Source organism: Lissotriton helveticus, chromosome 10 (genome assembly GCF_964261635.1).
Source record: "Lissotriton helveticus chromosome 10, aLisHel1.1, whole genome shotgun sequence".
NCBI classification, from domain to species: domain Eukaryota; kingdom Metazoa; phylum Chordata; class Amphibia; order Caudata; family Salamandridae; genus Lissotriton; species Lissotriton helveticus.
The window spans coordinates 590,619,510-590,641,132 of NC_136071.1; the positions used below are offsets into that span (position 1 = coordinate 590,619,510).

At 47.2% G+C, this 21,623-nt stretch overlaps 36 non-coding genes across 36 annotated transcripts; all 36 read left to right on the forward strand.

Annotated features, from left to right (window-relative positions):
• TRNAL-CAA (transfer RNA leucine (anticodon CAA)) lies at window positions 1-112 on the forward strand. The gene is made up of 2 exons: window positions 1-38; window positions 67-112. It is a non-coding gene; the product is annotated as a tRNA-Leu (tRNA).
• A 939-nt stretch (window positions 113-1,051) lies between these two features.
• Window positions 1,052-1,123, forward strand: TRNAP-UGG (transfer RNA proline (anticodon UGG)). The gene has a single exon. It is a non-coding gene; the product is annotated as a tRNA-Pro (tRNA).
• A 384-nt stretch (window positions 1,124-1,507) lies between these two features.
• On the forward strand, window positions 1,508-1,580 carry TRNAV-UAC (transfer RNA valine (anticodon UAC)). The gene has a single exon. It is a non-coding gene; the product is annotated as a tRNA-Val (tRNA).
• A 434-nt stretch (window positions 1,581-2,014) lies between these two features.
• On the forward strand, window positions 2,015-2,086 carry TRNAP-AGG (transfer RNA proline (anticodon AGG)). Its single transcript has one exon. It is a non-coding gene; the product is annotated as a tRNA-Pro (tRNA).
• A 386-nt stretch (window positions 2,087-2,472) lies between these two features.
• TRNAV-AAC (transfer RNA valine (anticodon AAC)) lies at window positions 2,473-2,545 on the forward strand. The gene has a single exon. It is a non-coding gene; the product is annotated as a tRNA-Val (tRNA).
• Window positions 2,546-2,841: 296 nt separating this feature from the next.
• Window positions 2,842-2,953, forward strand: TRNAL-CAA (transfer RNA leucine (anticodon CAA)). The gene is made up of 2 exons: window positions 2,842-2,879; window positions 2,908-2,953. It is a non-coding gene; the product is annotated as a tRNA-Leu (tRNA).
• A 939-nt stretch (window positions 2,954-3,892) lies between these two features.
• TRNAP-UGG (transfer RNA proline (anticodon UGG)) lies at window positions 3,893-3,964 on the forward strand. The gene has a single exon. It is a non-coding gene; the product is annotated as a tRNA-Pro (tRNA).
• A 384-nt stretch (window positions 3,965-4,348) lies between these two features.
• TRNAV-UAC (transfer RNA valine (anticodon UAC)) lies at window positions 4,349-4,421 on the forward strand. The gene has a single exon. It is a non-coding gene; the product is annotated as a tRNA-Val (tRNA).
• Window positions 4,422-4,855: 434 nt separating this feature from the next.
• Window positions 4,856-4,927, forward strand: TRNAP-AGG (transfer RNA proline (anticodon AGG)). Its single transcript has one exon. It is a non-coding gene; the product is annotated as a tRNA-Pro (tRNA).
• A 385-nt stretch (window positions 4,928-5,312) lies between these two features.
• On the forward strand, window positions 5,313-5,385 carry TRNAV-AAC (transfer RNA valine (anticodon AAC)). The gene has a single exon. It is a non-coding gene; the product is annotated as a tRNA-Val (tRNA).
• Window positions 5,386-5,680: 295 nt separating this feature from the next.
• TRNAL-CAA (transfer RNA leucine (anticodon CAA)) lies at window positions 5,681-5,792 on the forward strand. The gene is made up of 2 exons: window positions 5,681-5,718; window positions 5,747-5,792. It is a non-coding gene; the product is annotated as a tRNA-Leu (tRNA).
• Window positions 5,793-6,731: 939 nt separating this feature from the next.
• On the forward strand, window positions 6,732-6,803 carry TRNAP-UGG (transfer RNA proline (anticodon UGG)). The gene has a single exon. It is a non-coding gene; the product is annotated as a tRNA-Pro (tRNA).
• A 384-nt stretch (window positions 6,804-7,187) lies between these two features.
• On the forward strand, window positions 7,188-7,260 carry TRNAV-UAC (transfer RNA valine (anticodon UAC)). Its single transcript has one exon. It is a non-coding gene; the product is annotated as a tRNA-Val (tRNA).
• A 434-nt stretch (window positions 7,261-7,694) lies between these two features.
• On the forward strand, window positions 7,695-7,766 carry TRNAP-AGG (transfer RNA proline (anticodon AGG)). Its single transcript has one exon. It is a non-coding gene; the product is annotated as a tRNA-Pro (tRNA).
• A 385-nt stretch (window positions 7,767-8,151) lies between these two features.
• Window positions 8,152-8,224, forward strand: TRNAV-AAC (transfer RNA valine (anticodon AAC)). The gene has a single exon. It is a non-coding gene; the product is annotated as a tRNA-Val (tRNA).
• Window positions 8,225-8,519: 295 nt separating this feature from the next.
• TRNAL-CAA (transfer RNA leucine (anticodon CAA)) lies at window positions 8,520-8,629 on the forward strand. Its single transcript has 2 exons — window positions 8,520-8,557; window positions 8,584-8,629. It is a non-coding gene; the product is annotated as a tRNA-Leu (tRNA).
• Window positions 8,630-9,557: 928 nt separating this feature from the next.
• Window positions 9,558-9,629, forward strand: TRNAP-UGG (transfer RNA proline (anticodon UGG)). Its single transcript has one exon. It is a non-coding gene; the product is annotated as a tRNA-Pro (tRNA).
• Window positions 9,630-10,013: 384 nt separating this feature from the next.
• Window positions 10,014-10,086, forward strand: TRNAV-UAC (transfer RNA valine (anticodon UAC)). Its single transcript has one exon. It is a non-coding gene; the product is annotated as a tRNA-Val (tRNA).
• Window positions 10,087-10,520: 434 nt separating this feature from the next.
• TRNAP-AGG (transfer RNA proline (anticodon AGG)) lies at window positions 10,521-10,592 on the forward strand. Its single transcript has one exon. It is a non-coding gene; the product is annotated as a tRNA-Pro (tRNA).
• Window positions 10,593-10,978: 386 nt separating this feature from the next.
• TRNAV-AAC (transfer RNA valine (anticodon AAC)) lies at window positions 10,979-11,051 on the forward strand. Its single transcript has one exon. It is a non-coding gene; the product is annotated as a tRNA-Val (tRNA).
• Window positions 11,052-11,347: 296 nt separating this feature from the next.
• Window positions 11,348-11,459, forward strand: TRNAL-CAA (transfer RNA leucine (anticodon CAA)). The gene is made up of 2 exons: window positions 11,348-11,385; window positions 11,414-11,459. It is a non-coding gene; the product is annotated as a tRNA-Leu (tRNA).
• A 939-nt stretch (window positions 11,460-12,398) lies between these two features.
• TRNAP-UGG (transfer RNA proline (anticodon UGG)) lies at window positions 12,399-12,470 on the forward strand. Its single transcript has one exon. It is a non-coding gene; the product is annotated as a tRNA-Pro (tRNA).
• Window positions 12,471-12,854: 384 nt separating this feature from the next.
• TRNAV-UAC (transfer RNA valine (anticodon UAC)) lies at window positions 12,855-12,927 on the forward strand. Its single transcript has one exon. It is a non-coding gene; the product is annotated as a tRNA-Val (tRNA).
• A 434-nt stretch (window positions 12,928-13,361) lies between these two features.
• On the forward strand, window positions 13,362-13,433 carry TRNAP-AGG (transfer RNA proline (anticodon AGG)). Its single transcript has one exon. It is a non-coding gene; the product is annotated as a tRNA-Pro (tRNA).
• A 386-nt stretch (window positions 13,434-13,819) lies between these two features.
• On the forward strand, window positions 13,820-13,892 carry TRNAV-AAC (transfer RNA valine (anticodon AAC)). The gene has a single exon. It is a non-coding gene; the product is annotated as a tRNA-Val (tRNA).
• Window positions 13,893-14,188: 296 nt separating this feature from the next.
• On the forward strand, window positions 14,189-14,300 carry TRNAL-CAA (transfer RNA leucine (anticodon CAA)). The gene is made up of 2 exons: window positions 14,189-14,226; window positions 14,255-14,300. It is a non-coding gene; the product is annotated as a tRNA-Leu (tRNA).
• A 1,403-nt stretch (window positions 14,301-15,703) lies between these two features.
• Window positions 15,704-15,776, forward strand: TRNAV-UAC (transfer RNA valine (anticodon UAC)). Its single transcript has one exon. It is a non-coding gene; the product is annotated as a tRNA-Val (tRNA).
• Window positions 15,777-16,210: 434 nt separating this feature from the next.
• TRNAP-AGG (transfer RNA proline (anticodon AGG)) lies at window positions 16,211-16,282 on the forward strand. Its single transcript has one exon. It is a non-coding gene; the product is annotated as a tRNA-Pro (tRNA).
• A 385-nt stretch (window positions 16,283-16,667) lies between these two features.
• Window positions 16,668-16,740, forward strand: TRNAV-AAC (transfer RNA valine (anticodon AAC)). Its single transcript has one exon. It is a non-coding gene; the product is annotated as a tRNA-Val (tRNA).
• A 296-nt stretch (window positions 16,741-17,036) lies between these two features.
• Window positions 17,037-17,148, forward strand: TRNAL-CAA (transfer RNA leucine (anticodon CAA)). Its single transcript has 2 exons — window positions 17,037-17,074; window positions 17,103-17,148. It is a non-coding gene; the product is annotated as a tRNA-Leu (tRNA).
• Window positions 17,149-18,087: 939 nt separating this feature from the next.
• TRNAP-UGG (transfer RNA proline (anticodon UGG)) lies at window positions 18,088-18,159 on the forward strand. Its single transcript has one exon. It is a non-coding gene; the product is annotated as a tRNA-Pro (tRNA).
• Window positions 18,160-18,543: 384 nt separating this feature from the next.
• TRNAV-UAC (transfer RNA valine (anticodon UAC)) lies at window positions 18,544-18,616 on the forward strand. Its single transcript has one exon. It is a non-coding gene; the product is annotated as a tRNA-Val (tRNA).
• A 434-nt stretch (window positions 18,617-19,050) lies between these two features.
• TRNAP-AGG (transfer RNA proline (anticodon AGG)) lies at window positions 19,051-19,122 on the forward strand. The gene has a single exon. It is a non-coding gene; the product is annotated as a tRNA-Pro (tRNA).
• A 386-nt stretch (window positions 19,123-19,508) lies between these two features.
• On the forward strand, window positions 19,509-19,581 carry TRNAV-AAC (transfer RNA valine (anticodon AAC)). The gene has a single exon. It is a non-coding gene; the product is annotated as a tRNA-Val (tRNA).
• Window positions 19,582-19,877: 296 nt separating this feature from the next.
• On the forward strand, window positions 19,878-19,989 carry TRNAL-CAA (transfer RNA leucine (anticodon CAA)). The gene is made up of 2 exons: window positions 19,878-19,915; window positions 19,944-19,989. It is a non-coding gene; the product is annotated as a tRNA-Leu (tRNA).
• Window positions 19,990-21,392: 1,403 nt separating this feature from the next.
• On the forward strand, window positions 21,393-21,465 carry TRNAV-UAC (transfer RNA valine (anticodon UAC)). The gene has a single exon. It is a non-coding gene; the product is annotated as a tRNA-Val (tRNA).
• Window positions 21,466-21,623: the final 158 nt, after the last annotated feature.

Consider the following 21,623-nt stretch of genomic DNA (forward strand, 5'->3'; position numbering starts at 1 on the left):
GTCAGGATGGCCGAGTGGTCTAAGGCGCCAGACTCAAGAGAGCTTGATCTTCAGTGTAGCTGAGCCTTCTGGTCTCCTCATGGAGGCGTGGGTTCAAATCCCACTTCTGACAGGTCCCTTTTACACCCGTAAATCTTCCTGTTTTTTGCAGTGCGTTCCCGGCAAACACCACAATCTTTGCAGGAACCTGTAGCATGTGAAGAGAAATCCACCAACAATCAGGCTGGGCCCTCAATCACAATTCCATGGATTTCTGGAAATGACACCTCAGGCACACCTTCCATTAAATTTGCACTCCATCACAGTAACTGCCATGCTGGGTTTCTAACTAAGCAGTTGATCCCATCATTTGTTGTGAGGCTCTCCTGCCACCTTTTGGGCAGAGAAGGCACTGTCCCTGCAAAAACACAGGCAGACATGTTCAACAGGGCTTCCTGGTTATGTGGGAGGAGCAGAATGCCATTGGTCCCCCCTTGCAAATTCTAATTTACATAAGGAAGACAGAGAGGTAGCTGGGAGTAGGCACTGCACACGGGCATTGCACTCTCTCTTATGATTTGCAGCCAATTCTAGATTGAGGCAGGAGGAAAGGAGGTGACTCGCCCAACAATGGCTATACTGAGAAGTCAGCCACTCTGGGTCTCCCAGGTGAGTGTTTCAGGCCTGTGAGCCACTCATATAAATCTCGCCTGATCGAGCCTGATCGAGCGCTGAGCGAGCGCGTTTGAATCCAAATATCAAACCCCTCTTTCTCAGGCGCAGGAAATGGTGGGCCCTTCATTGCTTCTGGTGTGGAAGTCTATGGGGCAAGGGTCCAGGACTTGCAGAGGAGAACAATTGCCAGAAAGTGCTTGCTGTTCTCATCTGTGCCTTTTTTCTGCTCACTGGCTGATAGGAGATTGGCTGCCCCCTTTCTTGCTAGAGTGAAAAAACAACAACTTGAGAGAAAACATGACGTTGTGAGGCTCACTTAGAGGGAGACTAGCCAAATAGCCCTGCTTTTTTCTGAAAGACGCTTCAGAAATTGTTCAAAATGTCTCCTGGCCACTCAGGCTCGTTGGTCTAGGGGTATGATTCTCGCTTTGGGTGCGAGAGGTCCCGGGTTCAAATCCCGGACGAGCCCATGCTGTGGACATTTTCAGGATGCTTGTAATATAGGAGCATTTCTTCTTTTCAATGTTATAAGACGCTGTGTATGTCGAGAAAGTTCCTTACCCTGCACGCTATTTTCCACTTGTGGCGTGATAAAGGAGTGCAGGACTTCTTTGCAACTGCTTTTCTGGGCCAGACCAGCATGGTAGGAACATTACATGCATAGTGTTTTTCTAGTGTAATTTCAGGATATGGTTTCAAAATCGCCTCTTGGAATAAAAGTGGTCCTCATTCCTGTCTTCCAAAGAAATAGAGACCGGGTAAGGAGAGCCCAACTTTGAGCTACAAGGACATTGGCCCTTAGTCTGTGCATTCCAGCCCAATACATGCCAACAAGATTCCTGAGTTAGTGTCTGTTTCTGTAGTGTAGTGGTTATCACGTTCGCCTTACACGCGCAAGGTCCCTGCTTCGAGACAGGGCAGAAACAGCGGTTTGCTGTTTTTAACAATGTTTACCTTTACTGGCTGACTTTATAGGAAAGCTGAGATAATAGAGGCTGTCTATCCCTCACCAACCTGACGTAGTGTGCTCCAGAGATCTCAGTGACAGCTCGAAAAGAGAAGTGACGATAGCTTGCGCCATTCGCTTGCTCGCCCTTTGCTCTGAAGGGTGGGCCTACTTCATGAAAGCAAGGAATGAGAGCAGAAATGCTTTTCTTGTCCTCACCACAAGCAGACACTTAGAGAAAACAAACTGTCTGAAGGACAGAGGCTTTTTAATTTCTTGTTTGATGACGGCCATGGAAAAGACAGCAATCATATTGCAGAAGAGAGCAACATGTGCAGTTGCTTGCTTTGGGTGAAGCATTCACCGACTAGCTGCCACTAACCCCTGGAGCCGTGTCAGAGGTGACTCTTGCGTGGCTCGTTGGTCTAGGGGTATGATTCTCGCTTAGGGTGCGAGAGGTCCCGGGTTCAAATCCCGGACGAGCCCTTTTTAGAGCTAAACATACAAATCGTACTAAAAATGCACTAAGCCTGACTATTTCTAGTAATACTCGGTTGATTTTTTGCTTAACATATTCCTAACCTCAGTAGAAAAATGGATCACCGTGCTTTTTCTGCCTACCTGCTTAGTCTCAGTGTGTCCCAGGTGATGCTTTCCCAAGCTGTACTCGCAGACATTTAGGCATCAGATATTTGTCTGTCGATGCCTGCACAAGTAAATTTTGAATACGTCTAATTGCAAGCATGTTGGATGATATCTCTGAGGTTTTCACACTTGTTCTGCACATTCTGAGCCGCTGCTGATACAGCAGAATAGAAGTAGCGTGAAGCCTTGAGAGGAACTTTGCTTTAACAGTAGCAAGCAGCAAGGTCGTTTCTGTAGTGTAGTGGTCATCACGTTCGCCTAACACGCGAAAGTTCCCCGGTTCGAGACCGGGCAGAAACACTGAGCGTTGGCTGCTTTTATGTGCACACTCTAAAACCTTATTATCTGAATGCAAGTTTAAGAAGAGGTGGTCTTTGAACACAGTGAGCCGTGGGAAACTTTCTTTACCTTTGCAAGACGAAACAAAGTTATCTGCATCCATCATCTGGGGGTCGTTCTTGTGCCTATTTTTATTTTGTTTAAGCTATGTTGTATTGTTGGGGCCTTTACACCTGTGACATTGCTGTGAAGGTTGTAAGTGGAAACATTGGCAGGTGCAGATAGAAGAGTTAGACCTAAGCCCCCTCTCATGAGCCGTCAGGATGGCCGAGTGGTCTAAGGCGCCAGACTCAAGAGAGCTTGATCTTCAGTGTAGCTGAGCCTTCTGGTCTCCTCATGGAGGCGTGGGTTCAAATCCCACTTCTGACAGGTCCCTTTTACACCCGTAAATCTTCCTGTTTTTTGCAGTGCGTTCCCGGCAAACACCACAATCTTTGCAGGAACCTGTAGCATGTGAAGAGAAATCCACCAACAATCAGGCTGGGCCCTCAATCACAATTCCATGGATTTCTGGAAATGACACCTCAGGCACACCTTCCATTAAATTTGCACTCCATCACAGTAACTGCCATGCTGGGTTTCTAACTAAGCAGTTGATCCCATCATTTGTTGTGAGGCTCTCCTGCCACCTTTTGGGCAGAGAAGGCACTGTCCCTGCAAAAACACAGGCAGACATGTTCAACAGGGCTTCCTGGTTATGTGGGAGGAGCAGAATGCCATTGGTCCCCCCTTGCAAATTCTAATTTACATAAGGAAGACAGAGAGGTAGCTGGGAGTAGGCACTGCACACGGGCATTGCACTCTCTCTTATGATTTGCAGCCAATTCTAGATTGAGGCAGGAGGAAAGGAGGTGACTCGCCCAACAATGGCTATACTGAGAAGTCAGCCACTCTGGGTCTCCCAGGTGAGTGTTTCAGGCCTGTGAGCCACTCATATAAATCTCGCCTGATCGAGCCTGATCGAGCGCTGAGCGAGCGCGTTTGAATCCAAATATCAAACCCCTCTTTCTCAGGCGCAGGAAATGGTGGGCCCTTCATTGCTTCTGGTGTGGAAGTCTATGGGGCAAGGGTCCAGGACTTGCAGAGGAGAACAATTGCCAGAAAGTGCTTGCTGTTCTCATCTGTGCCTTTTTTCTGCTCACTGGCTGATAGGAGATTGGCTGCCCCCTTTCTTGCTAGAGTGAAAAAACAACAACTTGAGAGAAAACATGACGTTGTGAGGCTCACTTAGAGGGAGACTAGCCAAATAGCCCTGCTTTTTTCTGAAAGACGCTTCAGAAATTGTTCAAAATGTCTCCTGGCCACTCAGGCTCGTTGGTCTAGGGGTATGATTCTGGCTTTGGGTGCGAGAGGTCCCGGGTTCAAATCCCGGACGTGCCCATGCTGTGGACATTTTCAGGATGCTTGTAATATAGGAGCATTTCTTCTTTTCAATGCTATAAGACGCTGTGTATGTCGAGAAAGTTCCTTACCCTGCACGCTATTTTCCACTTGTGGCGTGATAAAGGAGTGCAGGACTTCTTTGCAACTGCTTTTCTGGGCCAGACCAGCATGGTAGGAACATTACATGCATAGTGTTTTTCTAGTGTAATTTCAGGATATGGTTTCAAAATCGCCTCTTGGAATAAAAGTTGTCCTCATTCCTGTCTTCCAAAGAAATAGAGACCGGGTAAGGAGAGCCCAACTTTGAGCTACAAGGACATTGGCCCTTAGTCTGTGCATTCCAGCCCAATACATGCCAACAAGATTCCTGAGTTAGTGTCTGTTTCTGTAGTGTAGTGGTTATCACGTTCGCCTTACACGCGAAAGGTCCCTGGTTCGAGACCGGGCAGAAACAGCGGTTTGCTGTTTTTAACAGTGTTTACCTTTACTGGCTGACTTTATAGGAAAGCTGAGATAATAGAGGCTGTCTATCCCTCACCAACCTGACGTAGTGTGCTCCAGGGATCTCAGTGACAGCTCGAAAAGAGAAGTGACGATAGCTTGCGCCATTCGCTTGCTCGCCCTTTGCTCTGAAGGGTGGGCCTACTTCATGAAAGCAAGGAATGAGAGCAGAAATGCTTTTCTTGTCCTCACCACAAGCAGACACTTAGAGAAAACAAACTGTCTGAAGGACAGAGGCTTTTTAATTTCTTGTTTGATGACGGCCATGGAAAAGACAGCAATCATATTGCAGAAGAGAGCAACATGTGCAGTTGCTTGCTTTGGGTGAAGCATTCACCGACTAGCTGCCACTAACCCCTGGAGCCGTGTCAGAGGTGACTCTTGCGTGGCTCGTTGGTCTAGGGGTATGATTCTTGCTTAGGGTGCGAGAGGTCCCGGGTTCAAATCCCGGACGAGCCCTTTTTAGAGCTAAACATACAAATCATACAAAAAATGCACTATGCCTGACTATTTCTAGTAATACTCGGTGCATTGTTGCGCAACATATTCCTAACCTCAGAAGAAAAATGGATCACCGTGCTTTTTCTGCCTACCTGCTTAGTCTCAGTGTGTCCCAGGTGATGCTTTCCCAAGCTGTACTCGCAGACATTTAGGCATCAGATATTTGTCTGTCGATGCCTGCACAAGTAAATTTTGAATACGTCTAATTGCAAGCATGTTGGATGATATCTCTGAGGTTTTCACACTTGTTCTGCACATTCTGAGCCGCTGCTGATACAGCAGAATAGAAGTAGGATGAAGCCTTGAGAGGAACTTTGCTTTAACAGTAGCAAGCAGCAAGGTCGTTTCTGTAGTGTAGTGGTCATCACGTTCGCCTAACCCGCGAAAGGTCCCCGGTTCGAGACCGGGCAGAAACACTGAGCGTTGGCTGCTTTTATGTGCACACTCTAAAACCTTATTATCTGAATGCAAGTTTAAGAAGAGGTGGTCTTTGAACACAGTGAGCCGTGGGAAACTTTCTTTACCTTTGCAAGACGAAACAAAGTTATCTGCATCCATCATCTGGGGGTCGTTCTTGTGCCTATTTTTATTTTGTTTAAGCTATGTTGTATTGTTGGGGCCTTTACACCTGTGACATTGCTGTGAAGGTTGTAAGTGGAAACATTGGCAGGTGCAGATAGAAGAGTTAGACCTAAGCCCCCCTCATAAGCCGTCAGGATGGCCGAGTGGTCTAAGGCGCCAGACTCAAGAGAGCTTGATCTTCAGTGTAGCTGAGCCTTCTGGTCTCCTCATGGAGGCGTGGGTTCAAATCCCACTTCTGACAGGTCCCTTTTACACCCGTAAATCTTCCTGTTTTTTGCAGTGCGTTCCCGGCAAACACCACAATCTTTGCAGGAACCTGTAGCATGTGAAGAGAAATCCACCAACAATCAGGCTGGGCCCTCAATCACAATTCCATGGATTTCTGGAAATGACACCTCAGGCACACCTTCCATTAAATTTGCACTCCATCACAGTAACTGCCATGCTGGGTTTCTAACTAAGCAGTTGATCCCATCATTTGTTGTGAGGCTCTCCTGCCACCTTTTGGGCAGAGAAGGCACTGTCCCTGCAAAAACACAGGCAGACATGTTCAACAGGGCTTCCTGGTTATGTGGGAGGAGCAGAATGCCATTGGTCCCCCCTTGCAAATTCTAATTTACATAAGGAAGACAGAGAGGTAGCTGGGAGTAGGCACTGCACACGGGCATTGCACTCTCTCTTATGATTTGCAGCCAATTCTAGATTGAGGCAGGAGGAAAGGAGGTGACTCGCCCAACAATGGCTATACTGAGAAGTCAGCCACTCTGGGTCTCCCAGGTGAGTGTTTCAGGCCTGTGAGCCACTCATATAAATCTCGCCTGATCGAGCCTGATCGAGCGCTGAGCGAGCGCGTTTGAATCCAAATATCAAACCCCTCTTTCTCAGGCGCAGGAAATGGTGGGCCCTTCATTGCTTCTGGTGTGGAAGTCTATGGGGCAAGGGTCCAGGACTTGCAGAGGAGAACAATTGCCAGAAAGTGCTGGCTGTTCTCATCTGTGCCTTTTTTCTGCTCACTGGCTGATAGGAGATTGGCTGCCCCCTTTCTTGCTAGAGTGAAAAAACAACAACTTGAGAGAAAACATGACGTTGTGAGGCTCACTTAGAGGGAGACTAGCCAAATAGCCCTGCTTTTTTCTGAAAGACGCTTCAGAAATTGTTCAAAATGTCTCCTGGCCACTCAGGCTCGTTGGTCTAGGGGTATGATTCTCGCTTTGGGTGCGAGAGGTCCCGGGTTCAAATCCCGGACGAGCCCATGCTGTGGACATTTTCAGGATGCTTGTAATATAGGAGCATTTCTTCTTTTCAATGTTATAAGACGCTGTGTATGTCGAGAAAGTTCCTTACCCTGCACGCTATTTTCCACTTGTGGCGTGATAAAGGAGTGCAGGACTTCTTTGCAACTGCTTTTCTGGGCCAGACCAGCATGGTAGGAACATTACATGCATAGTCTTTTTCTAGTGTAATTTCAGGATATGGTTTCAAAATCGCCTCTTGGAATAAAAGTGGTCCTCATTCCGGTCTTCCAAAGAAATAGAGACCGGGTAAGGAGAGCCCAACTTTGAGCTACAAGGACATTGGCCCTTAGTCTGTGCATTCCAGCCCAATACATGCCAACAAGATTCCTGAGTTAGTGTCTGTTTCTGTAGTGTAGTGGTTATCACGTTCGCCTTACACGCGCAAGGTCCCTGCTTCGAGACCGGGCAGAAACAGCGGTTTGCTGTTTTTAACAATGTTTACCTTTACTGGCTGACTTTATAGGAAAGCTGAGATAATAGAGGCTGTCTATCCCTCACCAACCTGACGTAGTGTGCTCCAGAGATCTCAGTGACAGCTCGAAAAGAGAAGTGACGATAGCTTGCGCCATTCGCTTGCTCGCCCTTTGCTCTGAAGGGTGGGCCTACTTCATGAAAGCAAGGAATGAGAGCAGAAATGCTTTTCTTGTCCTCACCACAAGCAGACACTTAGAGAAAACAAACTGTCTGAAGGACAGAGGCTTTTTAATTTCTTGTTTGATGACGGCCATGGAAAAGACAGCAATCATATTGCAGAAGAGAGCAACATGTGCAGTTGCTTGCTTTGGGTGAAGCATTCACCGACTAGCTGCCACTAACCCCTGGAGCCGTGTCAGAGGTGACTCTTGCGTGGCTCGTTGGTCTAGGGGTATGATTCTCGCTTAGGGTGCGAGAGGTCCCGGGTTCAAATCCCGGACGAGCCCTTTTTAGAGCTAAACATACAAATCGTACTAAAAATGCACTATGCCTGACTATTTCTAGTAATACTCGGTGCATTGTTGCGCAACATATTCCTAACCTCAGAAGAAAAATGGATCACCGTGCTTTTTCTGCCTACCTGCTTAGTCTCAGTGTGTCCCAGGTGATGCTTTCCCAAGCTGTACTCGCAGACATTTAGGCATCAGATATTTGTCTGTCGATGCCTGCACAAGTAAATTTTGAATACGTCTAATTGCAAGCATGTTGGATGATATCTCTGAGGTTTTCACACTTGTTCTGCACATTCTGAGCCGCTGCTGATACAGCAGAATAGAAGTAGGATGAAGCCTTGAGAGGAACTTTGCTTTAACAGTAGCAAGCAGCAAGGTCGTTTCTGTAGTGTAGTGGTCATCACGTTCGCCTAACACGCGAAAGGTCCCCGGTTCGAGACCGGGCAGAAACACTGAGCGATGGCTGCTTTTATGTGCACACTCTAAAACCTTATTATCTGAATGCAAGTTTAAGAAGAGGTGGTCTTTGAACACAGTGAGCCGTGGGAAACTTTCTTTACCTTTGCAAGACGAAACAAAGTTATCTGCATCCATCATCTGGGGGTCGTTCTTGTGCCTATTTTTATTTTGTTTAAGCTATGTTGTATTGTTGGGGCCTTTACACCTGTGACATTGCTGTGAAGGTTGTAAGTGGAAACATTGGCAGGTGCAGATAGAAGAGTTAGACCTAAGCCCCCCTCATGAGCCGTCAGGATGGCTGAGTGGTCTAAGGCGCCAGACTCAAGAGCTTGATCTTCAGTGTAGCTGAGCCTTCTGGTCTCCTCATGGAGGCGTGGGTTCAAATCCCACTTCTGACAGGTCCCTTTTACACCCGTAAATCTTCCTGTTTTTTGCAGTGCGTTCCCGGCAAACACCACAATCTTTGCAGGAACCTGTAGCATGTGAAGAGAAATCCACCAACAATCAGGCTGGGCCCTCAATCACAAATCCATGGATTTCTGGAAATGACACCTCAGGCACACCTTCCATTAAATTTGCACTCCATCACAGTAACTGCCATGCTGGGTTTCTAACTAAGCAGTTGATCCCATCATTTGTTGTGAGGCTCTCCTGCCACCTTTTGGGCAGAGAAGGCACTGTCCCTGCAAAAACACAGGCAGACATGTTCAACAGGGCTTCCTGGTTATGTGGGAGGAGCAGAATGCCATTGGTCCCCCCTTGCAAATTCTAATTTACATAAGGAAGACAGAGAGGTAGCTGGGAGTAGGCACTGCACACGGGCATTGCACTCTCTCTTATGATTTGCAGCCAATTCTAGATTGAGGCAGGAGGAAAGGAGGTGACTCGCCCAACAATGGCTATACTGAGAAGTCAGCCACTCTGGGTCTCCCAGGTGAGTGTTTCAGGCCTGTGAGCCACTCATATAAATCTCGCCTGATCGAGCCTGATCGAGCGCGTTTGAATCCAAATATCAAACCCCTCTTTCTCAGGCGCAGGAAATGGTGGGCCCTTCATTGCTTCTGGTGTGGAAGTCTATGGGGCAAGGGTCCAGGACTTGCAGAGGAGAACAATTGCCAGAAAGTGCTTGCTGTTCTCATCTGTGCCTTTTTTCTGCTCACTGGCTGATAGGAGATTGGCTGCCCCCTTTCTTGCTAGAGTGAAAAAACAACAACTTGAGAGAAAACATGACGTTGTGAGGCTCACTTAGAGGGAGACTAGCCAAATAGCCCTGCTTTTTTCTGAAAGACGCTTCAGAAATTGTTCAAAATGTCTCCTGGCCACTCAGGCTCGTTGGTCTAGGGGTATGATTCTCGCTTTGGGTGCGAGAGGTCCCGGGTTCAAATCCCGGACGAGCCCATGCTGTGGACATTTTCAGGATGCTTGTAATATAGGAGCATTTCTTCTTTTCAATGTTATAAGACGCTGTGTATGTCGAGAAAGTTCCTTACCCTGCACGCTATTTTCCACTTGTGGCGTGATAAAGGAGTGCAGGACTTCTTTGCAACTGCTTTTCTGGGCCAGACCAGCATGGTAGGAACATTACATGCATAGTGTTTTTCTAGTGTAATTTCAGGATATGGTTTCAAAATCGCCTCTTGGAATAAAAGTGGTCCTCATTCCTGTCTTCCAAAGAAATAGAGACCGGGTAAGGAGAGCCCAACTTTGAGCTACAAGGACATTGGCCCTTAGTCTGTGCATTCCAGCCCAATACATGCCAACAAGATTCCTGAGTTAGTGTCTGTTTCTGTAGTGTAGTGGTTATCACGTTCGCCTTACACGCGCAAGGTCCCTGCTTCGAGACAGGGCAGAAACAGCGGTTTGCTGTTTTTAACAATGTTTACCTTTACTGGCTGACTTTATAGGAAAGCTGAGATAATAGAGGCTGTCTATCCCTCACCAACCTGACGTAGTGTGCTCCAGAGATCTCAGTGACAGCTCGAAAAGAGAAGTGACGATAGCTTGCGCCATTCGCTTGCTCGCCCTTTGCTCTGAAGGGTGGGCCTACTTCATGAAAGCAAGGAATGAGAGCAGAAATGCTTTTCTTGTCCTCACCACAAGCAGACACTTAGAGAAAACAAACTGTCTGAAGGACAGAGGCTTTTTAATTTCTTGTTTGATGACGGCCATGGAAAAGACAGCAATCATATTGCAGAAGAGAGCAACATGTGCAGTTGCTTGCTTTGGGTGAAGCATTCACCGACTAGCTGCCACTAACCCCTGGAGCCGTGTCAGAGGTGACTCTTGCGTGGCTCGTTGGTCTAGGGGTATGATTCTCGCTTAGGGTGCGAGAGGTCCCGGGTTCAAATCCCGGACGAGCCCTTTTTAGAGCTAAACATACAAATCGTACTAAAAATGCACTAAGCCTGACTATTTCTAGTAATACTCGGTTGATTTTTTGCTTAACATATTCCTAACCTCAGTAGAAAAATGGATCACCGTGCTTTTTCTGCCTACCTGCTTAGTCTCAGTGTGTCCCAGGTGATGCTTTCCCAAGCTGTACTCGCAGACATTTAGGCATCAGATATTTGTCTGTCGATGCCTGCACAAGTAAATTTTGAATACGTCTAATTGCAAGCATGTTGGATGATATCTCTGAGGTTTTCACACTTGTTCTGCACATTCTGAGCCGCTGCTGATACAGCAGAATAGAAGTAGCGTGAAGCCTTGAGAGGAACTTTGCTTTAACAGTAGCAAGCAGCAAGGTCGTTTCTGTAGTGTAGTGGTCATCACGTTCGCCTAACACGCGAAAGTTCCCCGGTTCGAGACCGGGCAGAAACACTGAGCGTTGGCTGCTTTTATGTGCACACTCTAAAACCTTATTATCTGAATGCAAGTTTAAGAAGAGGTGGTCTTTGAACACAGTGAGCCGTGGGAAACTTTCTTTACCTTTGCAAGACGAAACAAAGTTATCTGCATCCATCATCTGGGGGTCGTTCTTGTGCCTATTTTTATTTTGTTTAAGCTATGTTGTATTGTTGGGGCCTTTACACCTGTGACATTGCTGTGAAGGTTGTAAGTGGAAACATTGGCAGGTGCAGATAGAAGAGTTAGACCTAAGCCCCCTCTCATGAGCCGTCAGGATGGCCGAGTGGTCTAAGGCGCCAGACTCAAGAGAGCTTGATCTTCAGTGTAGCTGAGCCTTCTGGTCTCCTCATGGAGGCGTGGGTTCAAATCCCACTTCTGACAGGTCCCTTTTACACCCGTAAATCTTCCTGTTTTTTGCAGTGCGTTCCCGGCAAACACCACAATCTTTGCAGGAACCTGTAGCATGTGAAGAGAAATCCACCAACAATCAGGCTGGGCCCTCAATCACAATTCCATGGATTTCTGGAAATGACACCTCAGGCACACCTTCCATTAAATTTGCACTCCATCACAGTAACTGCCATGCTGGGTTTCTAACTAAGCAGTTGATCCCATCATTTGTTGTGAGGCTCTCCTGCCACCTTTTGGGCAGAGAAGGCACTGTCCCTGCAAAAACACAGGCAGACATGTTCAACAGGGCTTCCTGGTTATGTGGGAGGAGCAGAATGCCATTGGTCCCCCCTTGCAAATTCTAATTTACATAAGGAAGACAGAGAGGTAGCTGGGAGTAGGCACTGCACACGGGCATTGCACTCTCTCTTATGATTTGCAGCCAATTCTAGATTGAGGCAGGAGGAAAGGAGGTGACTCGCCCAACAATGGCTATACTGAGAAGTCAGCCACTCTGGGTCTCCCAGGTGAGTGTTTCAGGCCTGTGAGCCACTCATATAAATCTCGCCTGATCGAGCCTGATCGAGCGCTGAGCGAGCGCGTTTGAATCCAAATATCAAACCCCTCTTTCTCAGGCGCAGGAAATGGTGGGCCCTTCATTGCTTCTGGTGTGGAAGTCTATGGGGCAAGGGTCCAGGACTTGCAGAGGAGAACAATTGCCAGAAAGTGCTTGCTGTTCTCATCTGTGCCTTTTTTCTGCTCACTGGCTGATAGGAGATTGGCTGCCCCCTTTCTTGCTAGAGTGAAAAAACAACAACTTGAGAGAAAACATGACGTTGTGAGGCTCACTTAGAGGGAGACTAGCCAAATAGCCCTGCTTTTTTCTGAAAGACGCTTCAGAAATTGTTCAAAATGTCTCCTGGCCACTCAGGCTCGTTGGTCTAGGGGTATGATTCTCGCTTTGGGTGCGAGAGGTCCCGGGTTCAAATCCCGGACGAGCCCATGCTGTGGACATTTTCAGGATGCTTGTAATATAGGAGCATTTCTTCTTTTCAATGTTATAAGACGCTGTGTATGTCGAGAAAGTTCCTTACCCTGCACGCTATTTTCCACTTGTGGCGTGATAAAGGAGTGCAGGACTTCTTTGCAACTGCTTTTCTGGGCCAGACCAGCATGGTAGGAACATTACATGCATAGTGTTTTTCTAGTGTAATTTCAGGATATGGTTTCAAAATCGCCTCTTGGAATAAAAGTGGTCCTCATTCCTGTCTTCCAAAGAAATAGAGACCGGGTAAGGAGAGCCCAACTTTGAGCTACAAGGACATTGGCCCTTAGTCTGTGCATTCCAGCCCAATACATGCCAACAAGATTCCTGAGTTAGTGTCTGTTTCTGTAGTGTAGTGGTTATCACGTTCGCCTTACACGCGCAAGGTCCCTGCTTCGAGACAGGGCAGAAACAGCGGTTTGCTGTTTTTAACAATGTTTACCTTTACTGGCTGACTTTATAGGAAAGCTGAGATAATAGAGGCTGTCTATCCCTCACCAACCTGACGTAGTGTGCTCCAGAGATCTCAGTGACAGCTCGAAAAGAGAAGTGACGATAGCTTGCGCCATTCGCTTGCTCGCCCTTTGCTCTGAAGGGTGGGCCTACTTCATGAAAGCAAGGAATGAGAGCAGAAATGCTTTTCTTGTCCTCACCACAAGCAGACACTTAGAGAAAACAAACTGTCTGAAGGACAGAGGCTTTTTAATTTCTTGTTTGATGACGGCCATGGAAAAGACAGCAATCATATTGCAGAAGAGAGCAACATGTGCAGTTGCTTGCTTTGGGTGAAGCATTCACCGACTAGCTGCCACTAACCCCTGGAGCCGTGTCAGAGGTGACTCTTGCGTGGCTCGTTGGTCTAGGGGTATGATTCTTGCTTAGGGTGCGAGAGGTCCCGGGTTCAAATCCCGGACGAGCCCTTTTTAGAGCTAAACATACAAATCGTACTAAAAATGCACTAAGCCTGACTATTTCTAGTAATACTCGGTTGATTTTTTGCTTAACATATTCCTAACCTCAGTAGAAAAATGGATCACCGTGCTTTTTCTGCCTACCTGCTTAGTCTCAGTGTGTCCCAGGTGATGCTTTCCCAAGCTGTACTCGCAGACATTTAGGCATCAGATATTTGTCTGTCGATGCCTGCACAAGTAAATTTTGAATACGTCTAATTGCAAGCATGTTGGATGATATCTCTGAGGTTTTCACACTTGTTCTGCACATTCTGAGCCGCTGCTGATACAGCAGAATAGAAGTAGCGTGAAGCCTTGAGAGGAACTTTGCTTTAACAGTAGCAAGCAGCAAGGTCGTTTCTGTAGTGTAGTGGTCATCACGTTCGCCTAACACGCGAAAGTTCCCCGGTTCGAGACCGGGCAGAAACACTGAGCGTTGGCTGCTTTTATGTGCACACTCTAAAACCTTATTATCTGAATGCAAGTTTAAGAAGAGGTGGTCTTTGAACACAGTGAGCCGTGGGAAACTTTCTTTACCTTTGCAAGACGAAACAAAGTTATCTGCATCCATCATCTGGGGGTCGTTCTTGTGCCTATTTTTATTTTGTTTAAGCTATGTTGTATTGTTGGGGCCTTTACACCTGTGACATTGCTGTGAAGGTTGTAAGTGGAAACATTGGCAGGTGCAGATAGAAGAGTTAGACCTAAGCCCCCTCTCATGAGCCGTCAGGATGGCCGAGTGGTCTAAGGCGCCAGACTCAAGAGAGCTTGATCTTCAGTGTAGCTGAGCCTTCTGGTCTCCTCATGGAGGCGTGGGTTCAAATCCCACTTCTGACAGGTCCCTTTTACACCCGTAAATCTTCCTGTTTTTTGCAGTGCGTTCCCGGCAAACACCACAATCTTTGCAGGAACCTGTAGCATGTGAAGAGAAATCCACCAACAATCAGGCTGGGCCCTCAATCACAATTCCATGGATTTCTGGAAATGACACCTCAGGCACACCTTCCATTAAATTTGCACTCCATCACAGTAACTGCCATGCTGGGTTTCTAACTAAGCAGTTGATCCCATCATTTGTTGTGAGGCTCTCCTGCCACCTTTTGGGCAGAGAAGGCACTGTCCCTGCAAAAACACAGGCAGACATGTTCAACAGGGCTTCCTGGTTATGTGGGAGGAGCAGAATGCCATTGGTCCCCCCTTGCAAATTCTAATTTACATAAGGAAGACAGAGAGGTAGCTGGGAGTAGGCACTGCACACGGGCATTGCACTCTCTCTTATGATTTGCAGCCAATTCTAGATTGAGGCAGGAGGAAAGGAGGTGACTCGCCCAACAATGGCTATACTGAGAAGTCAGCCACTCTGGGTCTCCCAGGTGAGTGTTTCAGGCCTGTGAGCCACTCATATAAATCTCGCCTGATCGAGCCTGATCGAGCGCTGAGCGAGCGCGTTTGAATCCAAATATCAAACCCCTCTTTCTCAGTTCTCAGGCGCAGGAAATGGTGGGCCCTTCATTGCTTCTGGTGTGGAAGTCTATGGGGCAAGGGTCCAGGACTTGCAGAGGAGAACAATTGCCAGAAAGTGCTTGCTGTTCTCATCTGTGCCTTTTTTCTGCTCACTGGCTGATAGGAGATTGGCTGCCCCCTTTCTTGCTAGAGTGAAAAAACAACAACTTGAGAGAAAACATGACGTTGTGAGGCTCACTTAGAGGGAGACTAGCCAAATAGCCCTGCTTTTTTTCTGAAAGACGCTTCAGAAATTGTTCAAAATGTCTCCTGGCCACTCAGGCTCGTTGGTCTAGGGGTATGATTCTCGCTTCGGGTGCGAGAGGTCCCGTTTTCAAATCCCGGACGAGCCCATGCTGTGGACATTTTCAGGATGCTTGTAATATAGGAGCATTTCTTCTTTTCAATGCTATAAGACGCTGTGTATGTCGAGAAAGTTCCTTACCCTGCACGCTATTTTCCACTTGTGGCGGGATAAAGGAGTGCAGGACTTCTTTGCAACTGCTTTTCTGGGCCAGACCAGCATGGTAGGAACATTACATGCATAGTGTTTTTCTAGTGTAATTTCAGGATATGGTTTCAAAATCGCCTCTTGGAATAAAAGTGGTCCTCATTCCTGTCTTCCAAAGAAATAGAGACCGGGTAAGGAGAGCCCAACTTTGAGCTTCAAGGACATTGGCCCTTAGTCTGTGCATTCCAGCCCAATACATGCCAACAAGATTCCTGAGTTAGTGTCTGTTTCTGTAGTGTAGTGGTTATCACGTTCGCCTTACACGCGAAAGGTCCCTGGTTCGAGACCGGGCAGAAACAGCGGTTTGCTGTTTTTAACAGTGTTTGCCTTTACTGGCTGACTTTATAGGAAAGCTGAGATAATAGAGGCTGTCTATCCCTCACCAACCTGACGTAGTGTGCTCCAGGGATCTCAGTGACAGCTCGAAAAGAGAAGTGACGATAGCTTGCGCCATTCGCTTGCTCGCCCTTTGCTCTGAAGGGTGGGCCTACTTCATGAAAGCAAGGAATGAGAGCAGAAATGCTTTTCTTGTCCTCACCGCAAGCAGACACTTAGAGAAAACAAACTGTCTGAAGGACAGAGGCTTTTTAATTTCTTGTTTGATGACGGCCATGGAAAAGACAGCAATCATATTGCAGAAGAGAGCAACATGTGCAGTTGCTTGCTTTGGGTGAAGCATTCACCGACTAGCTGCCACTAACCCCTGGAGCCATGTCAGAGGTGACTCTTGCGTGGCTCGTTGGTCTAGGGGTATGATTCTCGCTTAGGGTGCGAGAGGTCCCGGGTTCAAATCCCGGACGAGCCCTTTTTAGAGCTAAACATACAAATCGTACTAAAAATGCACTATGCCTGACTATTTCTAGTAATACTCGGTGCATTGTTGCGCAACATATTCCTAACCTCAGAAGAAAAATGGATCACCGTGCTTTTTCTGCCTACCTGCTTAGTCTCAGTGTGTCCCAGGTGATGCTTTCCCAAGCTGTACTCGCAGACATTTAGGCATCAGATATTTGTCTGTCGATGCCTGCACAAGTAAATTTTGAATACGTCTAATTGCAAGCATGTTGGATGATATCTCTGAGGTTTTCACACTTGTTCTGCACATTCTGAGCCGCTGCTGATACAGCAGAATAGAAGTAGGGTGAAGCCTTGAGAGGAACTTTGCTTTAACAGTAGCAAGCAGCAAGGTCGTTTCTGTAGTGTAGTGGTCATCACGTTCGCCTAACACGCGAAAGGTCCCCGGTTCGAGACCGGGCAGAAACACTGAGCGTTGGCTGCTTTTATGTGCACACTCTAAAACCTTATTATCTGAATGCAAGTTTAAGAAGAGGTGGTCTTTGAACACAGTGAGCCGTGGGAAACTTTCTTTACCTTTGCAAGACGAAACATAGTTATCTGCATCCGTCATCTGGGGGTCGTTCTTGTGCCTATTTTTATTTTGTTTAAGCTATGTTGTATTGTTGGGGCCTTTACACCTGTGACATTGCTGTGAAGGTTGTAAGTGGAAACATTGGCAGGTGCAGATAGAAGAGTTAGACCTAAGCCCCCCCTCATGAGCCGTCAGGATGGCCGAGTGGTCTAAGGCGCCAGATTCAAGAGAGCTTGATCTTCAGTGTAGCTGAGCCTTCTGGTCTCCTCATGGAGGCGTGGGTTCAAATCCCACTTCTGACAGGTCCCTTTTACACCCGTAAATCTTCCTGTTTTTTGCAGTGCGTTCCCGGCAAACACCACAATCTTTGCAGGAACCTGTAGCATGTGAAGAGAAATCCACCAACAATCAGGCTGGGCCCTCAATCACAAATCCATGGATTTCTGGAAATGACACCTCAGGCACACCTTCCATTAAATTTGCACTCCATCACAGTAACTGCCATGCTGGGTTTCTAACTAAGCAGTTGATCCCATCATTTGTTGTGAGGCTCTCCTGCCACCTTTTGGGCAGAGAAGGCACTGTCCCTGCAAAAACACAGGCAGACATGTTCAACAGGGCTTCCTGGTTATGTGGGAGGAGCAGAATGCCATTGGTCCCCCCTTGCAAATTCTAATTTACATAAGGAAGACAGAGAGGTAGCTGGGAGTAGGCACTGCACACGGGCATTGCACTCTCTCTTATGATTTGCAGCCAATTCTAGATTGAGGCAGGAGGAAAGGAGGTGACTCGCCCAACAATGGCTATACTGAGAAGTCAGCCACTCTGGGTCTCCCAGGTGAGTGTTTCAGGCCTGTGAGCCACTCATATAAATCTCGCCTGATCGAGCCTGATCGAGCGCTGAGCGAGCGCGTTTGAATCCAAATATCAAACCCCTCTTTCTCAGGCGCAGGAAATGGTGGGCCCTTCATTGCTTCTGGTGTGGAAGTCTATGGGGCAAGGGTCCAGGACTTGCAGAGGAGAACAATTGCCAGAAAGTGCTTGCTGTTCTCATCTGTGCCTTTTTTCTGCTCACTGGCTGATAGGAGATTGGCTGCCCCCTTTCTTGCTAGAGTGAAAAAACAACAACTTGAGAGAAAACATGACGTTGTGAGGCTCACTTAGAGGGAGACTAGCCAAATAGCCCTGCTTTTTTCTGAAAGACGCTTCAGAAATTGTTCAAAATGTCTCCTGGCCACTCAGGCTCGTTGGTCTAGGGGTATGATTCTCGCTTTGGGTGCGAGAGGTCCCGGGTTCAAATCCCGGACGAGCCCATGCTGTGGACATTTTCAGGATGCTTGTAATATAGGAGCATTTCTTCTTTTCAATGTTATAAGACGCTGTGTATGTCGAGAAAGTTCCTTACCCTGCACGCTATTTTCCACTTGTGGCGTGATAAAGGAGTGCAGGACTTCTTTGCAACTGCTTTTCTGGGCCAGACCAGCATGGTAGGAACATTACATGCATAGTGTTTTTCTAGTGTAATTTCAGGATATGGTTTCAAAATCGCCTCTTGGAATAAAAGTGGTCCTCATTCCTGTCTTCCAAAGAAATAGAGACCGGGTAAGGAGAGCCCAACTTTGAGCTACAAGGACATTGGCCCTTAGTCTGTGCATTCCAGCCCAATACATGCCAACAAGATTCCTGAGTTAGTGTCTGTTTCTGTAGTGTAGTGGTTATCACGTTCGCCTTACACGCGCAAGGTCCCTGCTTCGAGACAGGGCAGAAACAGCGGTTTGCTGTTTTTAACAATGTTTACCTTTACTGGCTGACTTTATAGGAAAGCTGAGATAATAGAGGCTGTCTATCCCTCACCAACCTGACGTAGTGTGCTCCAGAGATCTCAGTGACAGCTCGAAAAGAGAAGTGACGATAGCTTGCGCCATTCGCTTGCTCGCCCTTTGCTCTGAAGGGTGGGCCTACTTCATGAAAGCAAGGAATGAGAGCAGAAATGCTTTTCTTGTCCTCACCACAAGCAGACACTTAGAGAAAACAAACTGTCTGAAGGACAGAGGCTTTTTAATTTCTTGTTTGATGACGGCCATGGAAAAGACAGCAATCATATTGCAGAAGAGAGCAACATGTGCAGTTGCTTGCTTTGGGTGAAGCATTCACCGACTAGCTGCCACTAACCCCTGGAGCCATGTCAGAGGTGACTCTTGCGTGGCTCGTTGGTCTAGGGGTATGATTCTCGCTTAGGGTGCGAGAGGTCCCGGGTTCAAATCCCGGACGAGCCCTTTTTAGAGCTAAACATACAAATCGTACTAAAAATGCACTAAGCCTGACTATTTCTAGTAATACTCGGTTGATTTTTTGCTTAACATATTCCTAACCTCAGTAGAAAAATGGATCACCGTGCTTTTTCTGCCTACCTGCTTAGTCTCAGTGTGTCCCAGGTGATGCTTTCCCAAGCTGTACTCGCAGACATTTAGGCATCAGATATTTGTCTGTCGATGCCTGCACAAGTAAATTTTGAATACGTCTAATTGCAAGCATGTTGGATGATATCTCTGAGGTTTTCACACTTGTTCTGCACATTCTGAGCCGCTGCTGATACAGCAGAATAGAAGTAGCGTGAAGCCTTGAGAGGAACTTTGCTTTAACAGTAGCAAGCAGCAAGGTCGTTTCTGTAGTGTAGTGGTCATCACGTTCGCCTAACACGCGAAAGTTCCCCGGTTCGAGACCGGGCAGAAACACTGAGCGTTGGCTGCTTTTATGTGCACACTCTAAAACCTTATTATCTGAATGCAAGTTTAAGAAGAGGTGGTCTTTGAACACAGTGAGCCGTGGGAAACTTTCTTTACCTTTGCAAGACGAAACAAAGTTATCTGCATCCATCATCTGGGGGTCGTTCTTGTGCCTATTTTTATTTTGTTTAAGCTATGTTGTATTGTTGGGGCCTTTACACCTGTGACATTGCTGTGAAGGTTGTAAGTGGAAACATTGGCAGGTGCAGATAGAAGAGTTAGACCTAAGCCCCCTCTCATGAGCCGTCAGGATGGCCGAGTGGTCTAAGGCGCCAGACTCAAGAGAGCTTGATCTTCAGTGTAGCTGAGCCTTCTGGTCTCCTCATGGAGGCGTGGGTTCAAATCCCACTTCTGACAGGTCCCTTTTACACCCGTAAATCTTCCTGTTTTTTGCAGTGCGTTCCCGGCAAACACCACAATCTTTGCAGGAACCTGTAGCATGTGAAGAGAAATCCACCAACAATCAGGCTGGGCCCTCAATCACAATTCCATGGATTTCTGGAAATGACACCTCAGGCACACCTTCCATTAAATTTGCACTCCATCACAGTAACTGCCATGCTGGGTTTCTAACTAAGCAGTTGATCCCATCATTTGTTGTGAGGCTCTCCTGCCACCTTTTGGGCAGAGAAGGCACTGTCCCTGCAAAAACACAGGCAGACATGTTCAACAGGGCTTCCTGGTTATGTGGGAGGAGCAGAATGCCATTGGTCCCCCCTTGCAAATTCTAATTTACATAAGGAAGACAGAGAGGTAGCTGGGAGTAGGCACTGCACACGGGCATTGCACTCTCTCTTATGATTTGCAGCCAATTCTAGATTGAGGCAGGAGGAAAGGAGGTGACTCGCCCAACAATGGCTATACTGAGAAGTCAGCCACTCTGGGTCTCCCAGGTGAGTGTTTCAGGCCTGTGAGCCACTCATATAAATCTCGCCTGATCGAGCCTGATCGAGCGCTGAGCGAGCGCGTTTGAATCCAAATATCAAACCCCTCTTTCTCAGTTCTCAGGCGCAGGAAATGGTGGGCCCTTCATTGCTTCTGGTGTGGAAGTCTATGGGGCAAGGGTCCAGGACTTGCAGAGGAGAACAATTGCCAGAAAGTGCTTGCTGTTCTCATCTGTGCCTTTTTTCTGCTCACTGGCTGATAGGAGATTGGCTGCCCCCTTTCTTGCTAGAGTGAAAAAACAACAACTTGAGAGAAAACATGACGTTGTGAGGCTCACTTAGAGGGAGACTAGCCAAATAGCCCTGCTTTTTTTCTGAAAGACGCTTCAGAAATTGTTCAAAATGTCTCCTGGCCACTCAGGCTCGTTGGTCTAGGGGTATGATTCTCGCTTCGGGTGCGAGAGGTCCCGTTTTCAAATCCCGGACGAGCCCATGCTGTGGACATTTTCAGGATGCTTGTAATATAGGAGCATTTCTTCTTTTCAATGCTATAAGACGCTGTGTATGTCGAGAAAGTTCCTTACCCTGCACGCTATTTTCCACTTGTGGCGGGATAAAGGAGTGCAGGACTTCTTTGCAACTGCTTTTCTGGGCCAGACCAGCATGGTAGGAACATTACATGCATAGTGTTTTTCTAGTGTAATTTCAGGATATGGTTTCAAAATCGCCTCTTGGAATAAAAGTGGTCCTCATTCCTGTCTTCCAAAGAAATAGAGACCGGGTAAGGAGAGCCCAACTTTGAGCTTCAAGGACATTGGCCCTTAGTCTGTGCATTCCAGCCCAATACATGCCAACAAGATTCCTGAGTTAGTGTCTGTTTCTGTAGTGTAGTGGTTATCACGTTCGCCTTACACGCGAAAGGTCCCTGGTTCGAGACCGGGCAGAAACAGCGGTTTGCTGTTTTTAACAGTGTTTGCCTTTACTGGCTGACTTTATAGGAAAGCTGAGATAATAGAGGCTGTCTATCCCTCACCAACCTGACGTAGTGTGCTCCAGGGATCTCAGTGACAGCTCGAAAAGAGAAGTGACGATAGCTTGCGCCATTCG